This window comes from Styela clava, chromosome 8, assembly GCF_964204865.1.
Source record: "Styela clava chromosome 8, kaStyClav1.hap1.2, whole genome shotgun sequence".
Lineage (NCBI taxonomy): Eukaryota > Metazoa > Chordata > Ascidiacea > Stolidobranchia > Styelidae > Styela > Styela clava.
The window spans coordinates 20042494-20060175 of NC_135257.1; the positions used below are offsets into that span (position 1 = coordinate 20042494).

Consider the following 17682-nt stretch of genomic DNA (forward strand, 5'->3'; position numbering starts at 1 on the left):
TACAATATTTCAGCACTTGATGCGGGGCCACGAAAGACTACCAGAGTCATCGTGTCAGCGGCACCATGTTTGCTGAGTTCAGCAGCAGATAACGACAACTAAAATGAACTAACTATTTTTCAACAAAATTGAGAATACAACTTGGCAAAAACGAATCAAATCGTAAGAGTCAGGAGATTAGTGAATAGAGAAGTCAGTTTAGGTTATTAACGTCATGCTCAGATGAGCGCAAAGAACAAACAATATTCTGTCGTATTATTATCCAGTTTTGCTAACAATTTGCTAATATGAGAAATCCTAACCTTCAGAATGAGAACAAAATTGCTTTTTTGAACATTTCTCTCTATTTATACTTGACCACAACAAAACAGAAATCGGACAGAATCTAATCGTGGTTGAATAAACAATATTCTGCTGCATTTTTATTCAGTTGTGTTGTATACTTGGACCACAATAAAAACAGAATTGGACAGAATCTATTCCGGGTTGAATAAATAATATTCTGCTGCATTTTTATACAGTTCCGCTAAAATTTTGTTAATATTAAAAATCTGGATCCGAGCCTAAGGTGACATGGATGTTTTGTATTTTGATCACGTTATTGAAAAAGGGTTCACTGGTAATACGCAAATCAAAAATATTGGGGTTTCTTGAAAAGTTCATTGGCAAGCTGAAGTAAACATAAACACTGAAAATTTGGGGGATTCGCTGACACTACAAAGAGTAATATCTGGGTGGTTTTGTATTCTGCAATTCAAATTTTGATTTGAGGCGTTTTCACACTTTCAAGTACTTGCATCTGAAACAATTAAATGGCTAACTAATTCCATACCCAACTGGTAACAGGACAATAGGTCATGGTTTGCCATACGATTGAGCTGTCTTATATGTTTTATTCTCCCCCGGGATAAATATGTAAATCCTATCCTATCTACCCGACCTGGACTGGTAACAGGACGAGAGGTTTTTGGTAATTAAAACGTCTTACGGGCTTTCTTTTCCCCTGGGATAAATATGTAAATCCCATCCTCTAACTACAAACAAGGCCCCGCAGAATTCCTTGATAAAACGCTGATATTTTTGGAAGGATCGGATTCTTTTCCATCGCCTACTCAATATAAGTACATTTAATATGGCTTGATGGTAGCCTTAAGCAGATCCCACACTCTAAATCAGGGCTACTAAACTATTTTTACTGAGGTTACAAAACTTCAAAAATATTTTGGTCCGGTGTTTCCAGAAATTATATTTCAGCATCCTTAAACGCGCACTTCCTTGACCGGCTAATGATTATCAGCTAATCAAGATTGTTTATTATAGTGTTATAGTTCTTTTCCTATATATTCAAAACAATAAAAGGCATTTTATAAAATGAAACTTGTAAAGTGGGGCTAATGATCCAAAATTAGGTACGGTCCGAATTAAATACTCGGAAGTTCCGTATTCGGACCGCAGTCCGCCAGTTGAGTAGCCCTGCTCTAAATTACTACGAACAATGTTGCTGTTACAAGTAGAATTCCTGAATTCAAAACACTATAAATTAGTTTTGCCAGCCAACATAATGGCAAATCTTAGCTTATATAGCAGTGAACAGTTGTGTGGAGCCTTGTTCAGAGTAAAGAGTCAAAATATTTCATAAAATGGTACTCCCGTAGTATGTGTACCAGGTTAGGGTTAGGCCATAACTATATTCTGATTTTCCTTATTTAGCTCTATTACGAGTTCGGGGACTGTCTGTGTTAGCCAAGTGAATATACCCCCTGCCCATACGTTTCAGTCTCTTTACACAACTTGATGTAAAATAGGCAAACAAAATTAGTAACCTCCATATAGGTACACATACTTCTGGAGCGCCCAAAAAATATGCATCAACTAACACTGTGGAAAGGTGGACAAAATCACAAAAATGACAATATTTTTGTTTACTATGTTATTTAACTCATTTTGATTCTCTTTTTCAAAACGATGAGATTATCCAAATAATTCAGTATTTTAAATAATTACTTGTTATATATATATATATAAATATAGTTTTTCTTTTGTGAGTAAACTTCGCAAAAAAAAAAAATTAAAATATTGTGGCCATATCTTGTTTGATATCTTTCCAACTTTTGCTAAATTTCTACCCTGGGTGATTTTTCTTTACTAGGGCGTAGTTCAAAATAAATTATCTATTTATTGTTTATAAATGTCTACCCCTCTATCTATCCATCTGACAGGGAATATTTGCTGAAAGCTTATAACCCAATGGTAACTCACTATCAATCATCATTATGATATATTATATGGGCCTATTAGCTACTATTATGTTTACACACTCAATTCTTGTTTTCAACGAAAAGCCTCTTGGAAAGGTTAAAATGTAATTTTCTTCATGAACTTTCTCTAAATTTATTTCTATTTTTCATATTTTTGGTTTATTTTCTGAAAATATGATTAAATTATTATCTAAAAATACCTTTTTAGAATGTATTCGAAATAGCAAAATATTTTGTTTCAGCCATCCCTGATGTAAACACAATAATTTCAACACAAATTAAACTTACAAAACATCATGAAACTATGCAATATTCATAATCTTTAAGATAAAATCAGTTTATTGAGTGCTCAGACCAAGGCGTCCTTAATATTGATTATTAAAAAATATATTCAATTTTATCTATTGAATTCTTTATATTATGAATAATTTAGAACTCTGTCTTCTTAAATAATTATCATTTATAGTTATGGAACTGGTAGAAGACAGATAAATAAAAACATCGATGTTCTCTACTGATTGCTAAGCAAAGAAAGCAAAAAAACGAAGCAACTCCACCTATCGAAAACTACTTGTCTAAAGCCTTTTTCCTTCCCTTATAAAATTCAGCTTAGTAAATAATTTTCTATCTCTCTGAATTTTGAAAAGTATCAAAACATAGAAACACATGTATTACGCTGTAAACATCATTCTACATAATAGGAATTGCCCAACAACGAGACTGTCTTAGAAAAACTTGCGAAATTATTTTTAACCCCCTCGACACTTTTCATTTTTTAAAAACATTCAATTTCTATTAAATAACTCATTAATAAGAAGACTTATAAGAAAAAGGGTTAATTTTACTCTATAAAATTGTTGAATGAGAAAAATATCGCGGATTGTTTGTGCTTTTGAAATTTGAACAAAACAACAAACGCCAGTGTGACATTTCAATCTCTTTTTCTGCGTAACTTTATCATACACATTCGAGAAAATTGTATTCAGAGTACTAGCCCGTATCGCGGTTCATCGCAACTCTTTGAAACAGGAAAGAATTTTTTGTTTTAACTAATGAAAAGAGATTTAATTATCGATATAGATTACAGAAATAAGATATGTGTTCATTTAAAATGCCTGTCAATTATTAAAAAGACGTTTCAATGAGAAATTACCAACTTTTCTTTGTGATATATGATGTCTTTTGGTTGATTAAATTGGTATTGCCAGAGTCAATCTAGACCAGGGATTGCAAGGTTTTTGAACCTAGACTGGCAGGCCATGGAAGTGTGACATAAAAAATAACATTTCATGAATAATATTTACGGTGTTGCGAAAGCAAAAGTGGAAAACAATAATCCTTGTGCCAAAACTAAATTTAATTGCAATCTCAACAAATTCTTTGAGCTATTTTCAGCATCATCAAAATTTGGTTTCAGTTTAGTTGTGGCAGCATCAGACTGTCCAGATTAAAGTACCCAACGGGCTGTAGTTTGCTCACGTTAGAACCAGAGTGATGTAATATGCAGATTAGGTGGTTCGACATTTTATGATTAGGTCATTTTTCTTTATATTGGAAAAAATATTAAAAAGTCATATACCGGTATTAGAAATTGTATATTACGGTATTTCAAGTAGTTTCTCAAAATAAACACACAAAAAGTCCTTGCACATTTTGTTTAACACAACTTTCCTCTTCCTAAAATAAATAAGAAATGTTTTATTCTCTTTACTTTTAAATTTCTACAAAAAGCTTGATTTGGGAAATGGGCACAGTCCTCAATAACTGCACTTGAGATTACTAACGTGAATGACCTTTAATCGGATAGCTACCTTGTAGTTTATATAGAAAAGTGCGATGAAATTTATATTTTTCAATATGTATTAATATCTCAGTTGAAAAAAAGAATCACTCTTCTCTTTTTATTTTATTCTTAATATAAACTTAGAAAGTGCTTATCCCTGTTTTTGAAAGATTACATTCCAGATAAGACTTTGACGCCACGCTATTTGCGTCAGTCTGAAGCATAAAACAACGATTAAACGTCAGTTTGAAAAAAAATGGCTATTCCCCTTTTCAATTAAATTTCTAACAGCTTCCCTGTTCTTAAGATAAATATAAATAGTCATATCCTAACTTTATCACTGAAGAAACCACGCCAATGGACATTTTCGAAAAATCCATAATTTTTACAAAATGGGCAAATTCTAGTTTAGCTAGAGGATGCAATAAAGAATGCGCTATCTTATTCTAATGTTTAACATAACTTTGAAAAATTCGTATATCTTGATTTTAAAAGCTTTTATATCAGTTGGGATCTTGACGCAGAGAAATTATGCGTGCGTCAGTATAAGCGTCGGTCTGGAACATAAATTAGGTTTATATTACAGTACTAAAGATTGTCAGTTTTTTTACTGATTCACAATGATTTCTACAAATTTTTCTATTTATTATTATTATATTTATTGAGCAACGGTTATATGCGAACGTTACGCTCCATAAAAGGCCCTGTACAGAAATCCACTGACATCTCATGCTTCCGAAAACAAAAAACTGGTTAACTAATCCCATACCCGATATGGACTGGTAACTGGACAGGCCGTGGTTTGCCATTTGGGTAAGTCGTCTTAACGGGTTTCCTCTCGCAAGATAAATATGTAGATCTTATCCTATCCAACAATATTATGTAAGGAGTCATATTTTCCTACGAACGGACTTCGCTTACGTTTGAGAAGAACGCTTCCTCATTGCCTAAAGCCCAAATCATTTGCGTCAATATAGCGTGAATAATCAATTAGATAAGATAAGTAAATTTGTTTTGAATTTCGCAACCGCGCAATAATAAAAGACAAACATACAGAATGAAAATTTAGTAAAGTTGCTAAAAGTTTAGATGAGGGGTAAACATGGAACATAAACTACCATATTTCTCCGAAAATAAGACAGGGTCTCGTTCCAATTTTTTTTTAAAAAAATAACACAAGGGCGTTATTTTGAGAGGATGTCTTTCATTTTCATTTATCAAAAACAAATTACAAATCGGAGAATTGCGAAATTTTCAAATATAAAAAATATGAAAACTGATATCCTCTCTGATAATGCTCTAGGCTTGAGAGCAATGTCATAACTATCGGAAAAAACAAGTTAGAAGCATTGCTATAATAAAATTGTTCACAAAGTTGATTGACCGCAGGCCAAAATTAGTAGGTAAAGGATATTCATGGGCCAGAATTGTTACAAATATCTTCATGCCCAAACTGTAATAATGAAACAACAATTGGCAACAAACAACAATATCTAGAACACAAAACATTAGGAAGAAAAAACATCAAGTGTTAAGCTTTGTCACCATACAAGAGCCATAAGTGACTCACAGGCCGCGGTTGGGTAACCAATGCTTTAATTAATACAAGGATACATCCCTCTGAAATTAATATAAATTTCGTATCAACAAAATGATCTGATAATAAATCAATTAGCAAACAACATGGTTTGTTATACTTTAAGAGGTGGTGAAGCAGCATTGCTGTTTGTGGTTCAATAATAATAAACAGACCGAATTATCTGATTGCTTTTGACGTGTTAGATTATTTCTCAGCGATTTATTTGAAAGAAATCAAACTTTTTTGAGATGTTGTCAACAGTAATATTATGTTCTCAACTAAATTTATTTTGAATTTCGCAATGGCAACATAAAAAAGACAAAGACACAGCAAGAAAATTTATGAAGATTGCCAAAAGTTTAAATAAGACTTGAAAGCGCTGAATGGGCAATTTCACCTTGTGACATAGAATATGAATCAAATACACAATGAAATATTCTTTTAATAGTTTATCCTGTTCTCCGTAAAGTATGCAAGTAAATTTATTTTGAATTTCGCAATGGCAAAATAAAAGACAAACACACATGATGAAAATTAGAGAGAGTTGCCAAATATTCACATGAGCTTCAAAACATGAGACATAAAAGTACTACATGAACAATGTCACCTTGTGCCATAGAATATAAATGAAATACATACACAATGAAATATTCTTTCATTAGTTTATGGTTTATTAGGATCTATGGTCGGTTCTATTTACCAAGGTGCCGTTTGTGGTTAAACAGCTTGACATATCTGATTTGATATGTTCATTTCTCAGTGATTTATTTGAAAGAAATCAAACTACTTTGAGATATTGACAACAGTAATATCATGTTCTCAGTAAAGTATACAATTAAATTTATTTTGAATTTTGCAATAGCAAAATAGAATACAAACATACAGGATGAAAATTTGAAATAGTTGTCAAAAATGAGCTTTAAAACATGAGACATAAAAATACCACATGGGCAAATTTCCACTTGTGACAGAATATGAATGGAAAAAAAGGATGAGATATCCATAACTGGTCTTCAACTAGTATTGTGATAATATCTAATTTGCTTTGACATGTTACATTGTTTCCGGAGGATTATTTATTTGACATGCATTAATAATAATTTTATGTTCTCAGCTCTCACTCTACAAATTTCACATTAAAGATCAATTTCTTGATACCCTGAAAAAATTGCACTGAACATAATATAATTAACAGGGGTGGCCAGAACCGAGTAATCTGCTATTCCGAATATATATAATTAATATGCAGCATGGTTCTCGCTTTTTATTTTAGAGAAGGGGGGGGTTTCTTACTTTAGGGCAGCGGTTCTCAACCATGGGCCCTCGGCCCCCTAAGGGGGCCACAGAGGAGTTGGAGGGGGGCCACAAGGATGGGCTGAAATCTAAATTTACTTTTCACTTTAAAAGAAATCTCACAGTTTTTCCTAGTTTGCTGCTCAACAAGGTTATTTCGCAGGGTGTTTTCGCTCTCTTTTGTGCAAATTGTTTTAACATAATGGGATTTGGAATCTATCAATGAAAATAACCCTATTAATACCTCTGGAATATTAAAGTGGGGGCCATGAGTGCTAAAAGTCTCCGAAAGGGGGCCACGAGTCATAAAAGGTTGAGAACCACTGCTAGTTGATATTGTTAATCACATGATATTGTTAATGTGTTATGTATTAGACTGATCATCTTCACCGGCATATAAGACAATTTCTGAATATTCAAATACAATTGCATTTATCTTAAAAATGGTGTCACACCTGAAAATCAGAAATTTTAAGGAGGCTGTTTACCCCCTATAGGGTGGTGTAGGTGAAATCACTGATTATATGTGAAATATCGAATATAATCATTTCAAATTGATTGTATACTTTATACTTCTTGAGGTCTTAAAAACACTGCTACAGAATGCCATATAAAAATACGTAATTGTGTAACCATTGCAGCATTTGGATTAAATTTTGTTGCACTCAAACAACAAATACATGGAATATAAAAATATACATTTTTGAAATCTAAATATCATGTACGGTACTATAATATACCCTGAGTTCACTAAAAACTGCTACAAATTCCATTTAAAATTGTCTCCTATTCTTCAAATGTAACCACTTTTGTTTGTCAGTCAACACAACCAAATCTAAGCCTATTATATCCGCTTCATGCTTAATCCTTAAAATAACAAAGCACCAGAATTGTGATTGTTTCGGAAACCTAACAGGAATTTGGGTGCAAGGATGGTCATTTCTTATGTGTTGTTTTTGTTTATTATTATAAATAAATCTCTAGACAACCAATCCCATATGACTCTATTTTGTTTTGTTGTACAATCTTTAAACTGTGAAATATACAGGTTGTTCGACATTAAACTATTCAAACCAAAATTTACAAAGTCAGATTGGTGATACAAAAATTGTAAGCAATATAATACAAGAGAAATATGCATTACTAAGCTATGATTTTTACTTCAAATAAATTAGTGTTTCCCAAACCACGGCCCACAGGCAATTTATGGGCCGCGTAACAATTTAATATGGCCCGCCGAACTTTAGTGATATAGTTTAACACCTCCTGATGTGTTCTAGATCAGGGCTACTTAACTGGCGGACCGCAATCCGAATCCGGACCTTTCGAGTATTGGATTTGGACCGCACCTAATTATTTATTTTGGGTCATTAGCCCCACTTTTTGAATTTCCTATCATAAAATGACTTTCATAGTTTTGAATATATACGAAAAGAAATATAACACCATAATAAACAATTTTAATTTGCTACTAATCATTAGTCGGTCGAGGAAGTGCTTGTTTAAGGATGCCGAAATATCAGTTCTGGAAAGACCGGACCAAAATAATTTTGAAGTTTTGTTTGCGGACCTTCGATAAAAATAGTTGAGTAGCCCTGTTCTAGCTAACGCCAATTGTTACATCACTTTCACAGTTTAAAAATATGTGTATTCGTAACAATTCAGTTCTGTATCTTGATTATTCGTAGAGGTATAGGCCCCTTGAGTGCGCTTCCCTTTACTGGCCTGTAAAACAACCTTCAGCTTCTAATTTTGGCCTGCGGTCAATCAACTTTGGGGACCACTGTATTAGATAGAGTTTACATATTTAACCATGTCTACATGTATTAACATAAATGTTGAAAAAATGCAGAATATATATTGAGACATAGGAGGAGACTTTTTATGAAAGATTGTCAAAGCAAGGTTGCAATCATTAATTAAACTGGAAGTATAAAAAGTAATGATACTAGAGTTACAAGCAACAACTGGTATGCTAAGATCTACATAGAGGTTCTACTGACAGAAATATCAATAGACCATAGGTTCTTAAAGTGCTCCATACCGGCCCCAGGGCTCTGTGACAGAAATCTAGGGCCTCCCTGAGCTTTTCATTTACTTATTAAAATACTGACTTGGCTAATGTTAACTCATGACTATCCAAAGAAGCAATAACGGCATTAACAAAATATGACAACGGAAGTGTTTATCCAAATATCACATTATCTATAAGCTCCAATAAATAACGCCATAGCACCACTGACAATTCCACGTAAAACTTCACAAACTGAAAGCTCTTGAAAAAAGCTTTATTAAACTTACAAGATGCTCCGATGAATTTAAAATATTCCTACATTGCATTAAAATACCTGTATAATCGAGACAAACCTTTTATCAGGATAGAATTAATAAATTATCTTCTATTTGGTATTTACCCTGCCACAGTAATTGGATTTTCTTAGCTAAGTATGAGAAGTATGTATTTAGTAGGCGCCATTAAAGGATTTAAGAAATATATTAACAAAGAAGAATTCAAAAAACTGAAATCAATGACCTTTTGGCTGTTTGTCAACCAGACCCTGTCCAGAATTAAAAAAGAATTATTTCTGAAAAAGCTTGACACAACTCGATGTAAAGTAGGCAAACAAAATTAGTTACCTCCATATTGGTACACACTCTTGTGGAGTGCCTGTGAATGCAGTGGAAAACTCACGGTTCATAAAATGGCGCCGATGGCATAAAATGCCACGCTTGAGCTTGATCTTTAACTACAATTGTTGTTGAATGCTGACAAACAACTGCTGTTGTTGAATTGAGATACTTGTACGTTGTTATACAAGTAAAAATACCAAGTTTTAATTTCCCAAGTTGAAATTATTTTATTGAAACATTTTACTGTTGAAAATTCTGAAACTTTTGCGTTATGAAATTTCTAAGTGCCAAGTTAGACTGTACCAAATAGCGGGAAAAGATTTTCAAGGGGGTTCAAAAATTGTTTCGAGTTATGAATGATGTGTTATGCTATGTGTGATGCAGGAAAGTTTTTTTTGTTTACACTTCAAATGGTGGGAGACACTGTTATATACATACACTTGCTTCTAGCCCTGTTTGAGCAAAGGTGATTCAACCAACAAATCCCCCAAATGGGTACCCTGGACTAGAGTATGTAAGCATCGCAAGTTGAAGATTTAGAATTTGACCATAGGACTAAACTGTCTTATCGGCTTTTTTGTCACCAAATTAAATAAAAAAATTCTATCCCATATATTTGTGCTTGTTACTTATCGATTTTAATCAGTAAGTATGTTGATAGGTATTTGTCTGTCTGTTCGTTTGTTTGTCTGTTAGATGCACGCGATATTATGTTATGTTATGCGATATCGCACGAAAGCAAGATTGAATCGGCTCCAGATTTCGCATGTGCATCCATTATATGTCGGACCAGAAGCCTATTGATTTTGGATGAATTATGTCAAATAATTAGTGAGTTATTAATTAATTAGTGATGGGACACAAGGTGTCACTATGGAGTAAGATCGCTGTTTTGGGGGATTCCCTAACTTTCGATCGATAAGTCTTCGGTCTCTGACCGATATTCTTGTTCTATTATTGGTAAGACCTAAGCATTTAGATCTTTGAAATCATTTAGATAAACAAATCGCAAATTTAATACAAACATATAAATATTGTCTGAGTAAATATTGATTGATTAGGTTTGGCAATAATCTGTGGCAACCTAAACAATAGGGAAATTGAAATATGATTACAGAATATGATTTGATCTGACGATTTATCAACTCTCAAAAATGGCATAGCTCCATTTAAACAGTAATCAGACTTCACATTTTTGCGTTTCACCTTGAAAATAACTAGCTGAACATGAGCTACAAATAACAGATAGTACGGCAAAAGTATGTTTTATTTAAAAAAAAACGTTGGAAATAAGTAGATGGAACGTAAATACTAAAATAAACAAAAGTTTTAAAAACAAATAAGGCGGGCAAGATCAAATCCAACAAATATTTTTATTTTTAATTAGCTTTACTCCCCTAAAAAAGTGTCTACGACCCCCTTGTGGGGAACGCCCCACTGTTTAAAAATGTACATAGATCAGTAGGTTAAATTATTGACTGCACTTTTTTCTATTTCAATAAAAATATGTAATTTTGCCTTTTTTTCTTAACATTGTTTTGTAGAAATTAAATCTTTCTCTTCCCTGGTCTTTGCTGAGTTGCTATTTCCTCAGTTTAAAAGAGGAATTCAATACTTATTGTTGAAGCCAATAAAATCATTGCAATCGAAAGTAACAATGCAAAACAAACAAAGGAATAAGAATGAACAATTATATGTTTGCTTAAACAACATTGAGTTAGACTTTGTGTAAATATTGAAAACCACATGATGTTAAATGCCCTTGAAAGCACTTCAGAACTCTTTTGATTATTGTAGTAAGTAAATAAATAAGTTTATGTTGGCTCGTGATGGAGGAAGAGCTTTTTTATGAATACCAGCTGACTTCAAGTGTTGTTTTGGGAGTAAACCGGATTTGATGGTAAATTACGACATGGGGTTAATGTAAATTCAGTAAAATACTTGGAATCTGATCATGACTCTTAAGAACATTATAGTTACTGTAGTTTTCCTAATCTTATTGATTTTACTTTTCTCTTTACAAGAGAACTTCCAGTTTTTCCTAGTTTCATTGCTTGATAAGTTTATTTCACAGAGTGTTTTCACTTTGTTGTGCATGAATTATTTGAACCTAATATGATTTGGAATCTACCGATCAAATAACACTATAAATACCACTGGAATGATAAACAGGGCTATGAGTGCGAAAAGCCCAGAAGGGGACCACAAGCCACAAATAGTTGGAAACCACTGTGTCCATAAAGTCCTGTTACAATTTCAATTTTGTTATGAAGTCAGTTCTTAATATATCTTGACCAGGTTTGTTGTTTTTTAGTCAGTAATCGTTCAAGTATCTTTACTTCATTAAATACATCTGTGAGTGCAATTAAATATATGGTATCGATAAATGGACACCGTACACATATAGTGGCTTCTAGCTAAGAGACTTGTTTTGAGCAAAATTTTTAAAACATCAACTAGTACCAGTTCATAGTGACCATGCTTCAATTCCTTAGAGATTTCTTAATCGCGACACTGGTGGGTTTGAAAACCACTTGAGAAGTCATTAATTGTAAACTGACGAACAAAGACTCTTCAACAAACGGTAAACAACTAACGGGCGGAGAAACATTGTCTTGTCACAATGAGTGCGTGGTTTCAATTACACTTTCTTTTGTCACAATGTTGCCTGTAAACAGTCTTAATGAGACGATTGTGTGGCTTTGTGGTGACTTTATGTTGCCACAAGTTTTATAACACTGTTTTGCCAACAAGTTCTAACAACTAATTTATCACTGTCTTATATGCACTGTCATGTCATCTCCACCAATTTCTACCATTTCCTCTGATTTTAATTCTGTATCTTTGGCTAGTAATCTGAATATTATAAAAAATTATCTATTTTGATTCATAATCTATATATGACAGTAATCATTATTTCATTATTAAAAATGTGAACTGTCAAAATATTACTATTAATTTTCTGCTCTTTTTCATTGCTTCTGTTTACCCTAGGCTAAGTTAGGGAATTTAAATACTATAAAAATAATCTAATTTAATTCATAATCTATATAAGACAGTAATCATTATTAAAAATGTGAACTGTCAAAATATTACTATTAATTTTCTGCTGTTTTTCATTGCCTCTGTTTACCCTATAGGCTAAAATAGGTAATTTAAAGATTATAAAAATGATCTATTTTAATTCATATTCTATCTATATGGCAGCAATCATTATTCTATCATTAAAAATAGCTAATTTTGCAAAATACAGTACAGTTTTCAATACCATGTACATTTGGATGGGAAGGTTCCATTACATTTGAACCCACATACATTTGAACCCATGACAATTGCACCTGTATACTATTGCACCTATGGAATTTTTTTTGTTTCACGGATAGTTAAACCCATACTAACCCTAACCCATGGGTTTTAGCACCCGCATATAGATTGAACCTGTGGATATACGCATGGGTTCAAATGTACATGGGTTCAAATGTACGGTCACCGGATGGGAAATATATTTCCAAGGTTATGGTTTGCTTTAAACACAGCTCTAGAATAGTTTCGATTAGCTTCAAATAGTTTTAATATTAAAGATATAATCAGAACAAATTCTAACAACTGATTCATCACTGTCTTATGTGTACTGTCATATCATCCTTACTAATCTCCTGCTCTTTATTATTGCTTATGTTTATCATAGGACGAGTTAGGTAATTTAAATAATATAAAACAATTTTTATATCTCTTTTGATTTATAATCCATCCAAATGACAGCAATCATTATTTCACATTGAAAATAGCTAATTTCACAAAATAGCATGCACTTTTCATGGGAAATGTTTTCCAAGTTTATGGCTTGCTCTAAACATAGCTTTGACCAATTTTATACATAAGGTTACATATAAATGGTCTTAATGTTACCAGGGTCGTAGCCAGGAGGAGTTGTTGGTCATACTCAGAAACGCCCCTCCCCCCTTTATTTTGATATGTAGAAAAAAGGGTGCTCCCGAAGTATGCGAACCAAGATGGCGGACATCGGAACGTAACATGGGTAACAGGTTAGGGTTAGGCGATAATTTTTTTCCAATTTTTCTTATTTTAGTCCTATTATCAGACTAGCCAAGAGCCTCCCGTAGTATTTATACCTAAAAATATTGGCTAACCCTAACCTAGTACACATATTACATTCCGATGTCCGCCATCTTGGTTCGCATACTTCGGGAGCCCCAAATTAAGTATTTCAGAAACTTCCGCGATTGCTCGAGTTTCAATGTAATAATTCCAGAACAAGGCTCTGGGCCAGTTGCAATAATGTACAGGAGATCACATTTATGATGAAAATTCCCATCATATTTAAAGTATTAGTAATAAACTAATAATTCTCATGGGAAATGTATGACAGGAAGTATTACTGGAAGAAGTTGATGCATGAGTTGGCAACATAACTGCAGTAATTTGCCAAACAGCAGGATAAATTAACAAAAGCTATAGGGAAATTTCATTTATTGTAAGAAAATGTGCAATTAGTTATGAGGAAACTTTGCCAAATTTGCTTTTAACAAGGATTTAAACAATTTGACATTCAAACTAAATTCTTCTCACACCTCTGCGCCTTTAAATGATTTTGATAAGGTCATGCACCAAATTGCCTTTCTTTCGTGGCATGTTTCTTAAGCTAATGGGCCTCTTGGCACTAAACCACCATAAATCTTTATAATTTAAGTAGCTCTTTTGGCAATTCAGTGTTCACTTTGCTATGAGATCGCTTTTTTACTTCTGCGTGAATACATATGACATTGCTTTCAGCATATCTTCTTATAAAAAAATGTCACAAGAATTCTTGATAAAATGAGGTCTGATGTTTATACTAAACAACAAAAAAGCCGATAATGCTCGAAAGTTTGATAAAACTTGTATTATTTGAAATTGAATTTATGCTTTTTTGTTGCTATAAAATCATTTTATATATTTTTAATTGTATTTAAATCTTCGATTCGGTTTTAACTCTACTAACTTAGCAAAATAAACAGTCATTTATTTAAAATAAAAAGCTAGAACAGCTGAGCTAAGAATAGATTATCCATATTGTCTTGGGAATTGTCGTGAGGCTTTTATTTGTTTTTCATTTCCTATAATAAGCTTTTTGCAGATTTAATACCGGTGGGCAAATATTTGGGTTCAAGGATTTTATGATAAAATTTATGTTTTCTAAATATTTGGTCAAGAGTTACATCTAGACGTGGAATTAAGGATATACCTATTGAGGATAGGATATCGCTAATCAATCAATCAATTGAATTTCCTTTTATTAGCCATTTAGGCAAAAGAGCACAATAAAAATAAAAGCGGACTTCTGTAGTGTGTGTACCAGGTTAGGGTTAGGCCATAATTTTATTCCAATATTTCTTATTTTAGTTCTATTACAAGTTTGGAGACTGTCTGTGTTAGCCAAGTGAATATACCCCCTGCCCATAGGTTTCAGTCCCTTTACACAACTTGATGTAAAGTAGGCGAACAAAATTAGTTACCTCCATATCGGTACACATACTTCTGGAGCGACATAAAAACTGTACATATATAATATATTCATGGTTTTGCTAAGGATGGATAGGTTAACCATGAAATGAAAATTCGGATAGCGGACACCTTTTAATAGCTGTTTGAATGAAATTTGCTCATGCTAAACTGGATTTTATCGCAATCTCAACAAATACCTTGAACTATTTTTTAGATAAAAATTTTCTTTTAGTTTGGTTATGATAGCATCAGGCAGGCCAGATTTAATTACCCAGCGGACTGAATTTGGCTCAGGAGATGTAGTTTGCCCATGTCAGGATTAAAAGGCGGGGCGATAATCTAATTATTTAAAAAACAAAATTAGGTAATTTCTAGCTTACTCTAAACAACGATCCAAGTTTACCTTATCTGTTGACAGATCTTCATGCTTTATTGAATATATGTTTTATGTCAAATATTTGTTTTATTTTATTTGTCAACCGTACTGAAAAGGATTACGTTATCAAGTTACCGGCACATCTTCACACGCCTTAAGCAAATAAAAATCTCCGTTTAATTCGGTTCACCCACTCGCTCATGGTCTTTTCTCTCTAGAATCAAAAATACTCCCAGTATTTTTGTGCAAAAAGAGTTGAACACGGTACGATAAACTCATTTGGTGATAACGTTATATAATTATTCTATTGGTTGTTTTTTTGCTGAAAACTTTTTTCAATGTTACAATGTTTGACTTTTTTCTTTTTCTAATTACTGTAACCACAGTGTCACAGCTTGATAACCCTAAAATGTAATTTTAAGTTGTTTTTTTATATTATTTGTACAAAGTATATTTACATGTTGGTGAAAAAAATGAAATAATGATACTATACTTATCTGACATTATTTAGATATCACAGATTATGCTATGATAATAATTTTAAGACACAGAACATTAAGTTTAAAAAGAAATTCTACCAAATTGACATTTAAAAACTTGCCTACAGCTTTGTTAAGAGAGGTGTGAACACCTCATAAGAAAAGTGTTTCTCAATAATTTATATAATTGGAAGAGCCAAGACATATTGTGAATTATGAAAGTACAAAGAATACACAATGTACAGATAAGAGTATACTTCCATAGAAACCTTCAGGACAATGAGAAAAATTTAACAAAAATCTCCTGGACAAAAACACTAATATAAGAATCAAGTATATTATATACAAATCATTTTTGATCCACCAAGAAATCTCTGTTTATATTCTGCTTCATATGCTTCTGTTTTTATTATGTCAGGTGTGGGTCTATCCTGCTATTTAGAAATGAGATAAATAAAGGTGGGGTGACATAACCTTACCCAAGATAAACAGAATCACAAAATTAGAGGTGGAACATTAACAGGATATTGTATTGTACCTTCATATGTAATGAGAACTGGTTGACCATATTCAAACAACCTTTAAACTTGGACTAATAATAGGATGGGATTATCATATTTACACAACCTCTCGTCCAGTTACCAGTCCATGCCAGGTATGGGATTAGTTAGCCAGTTATTTGTTTCATGGACTTGATCGTGGAGGACCAGCAGTTACGTGAACCCTCATGGGGTGGCGAGGAGTACAGCAATCCTCTAGCACAGTGGTCTCAATCGGAGGCCACGTAATGAGCAATGAATCATTACGTCCATCTAAACTCCAAAACCACTGTGACAAAAATCATCCCCAGGTGGAAGAAGTTGACATTGGTTTCTTGGCTGCCAAGTGAGTTCGATTTGACAAGAAAGCAACATTGGCCAAGATCTGGTTTCTATTGGAGGAAACAAAATCTAGAAACCGTTTTGATTTTGACAGTGACATTCGTTAGGCCATATCACTGATGTTGCCTAATATAAGAAACCTCGTCAGACAGTCTCAAGCGCAAGATAGGATAGGATAGGATTTACATATTTATCCCGGGGGAGAGGAAAGCCGATAAGACGGCTTATCCATATGACGAACCACGGCCTCTCGTCCGGTTACCATTCCAAGTCGGGTATGGGATTAGTTTTTACTGTATTGTTTGTTTTCGAAAGCATGGACTTTGGTGGTGGAGGAAGCCGTAACCGACCAGCGGTTACGTGAACCACCCAACGACGGCGAGAAGTCCAGCAATCCTCTCGCACATAACCATCCCTGCATGGGATTCGAACCTGCGAACCCACGCAGAGTAATTAGAGGTGCGGTGGTGAGTGTATTCCTAACGCTTAGCCCGTTAGGCCACACCGCTGCGCCGAGATTCTGATTGATTGTATACTAAAAACCTTGAACCTTTTTGTCTGTGGTTTGTTTTTGCATTCCATAAAAGGCCGTAAAACTATAATACAATTCAACACGTCTAGTTTTTTGGATGGTGAACAGGGGGGCCACGAGTGCAAAAAGCCGTCAGGAAGGGGGCCACAAGCCATAAAAGATTGGGAACAACTGCTCTAGCACATAACTATTCCCCACGTGATTCGAACCTGTCGACCCACGCATGGTAATTAGAAGTGCATGGTGAGAGTATTCCTGATGCTTAGCACAATGCGCCACACCAGCTGTTTGTCATAGGATAAGGCTATCTTATAGGAGTTTTTCTCTCATTCCACTTAGAATGCTAATCCTACTTAACGTCAGCC

General features: G+C 33.5%; 1 long non-coding RNA gene across 1 annotated transcript in view; it reads left to right on the forward strand.

Moving 5' to 3' along the window:
• LOC144425610 (uncharacterized) overlaps nt 1-17682 on the forward strand; it is a 76010-nt gene that overhangs the window by 37346 nt on the left and 20982 nt on the right. The gene's annotated exons all lie outside the window — the stretch shown is intronic.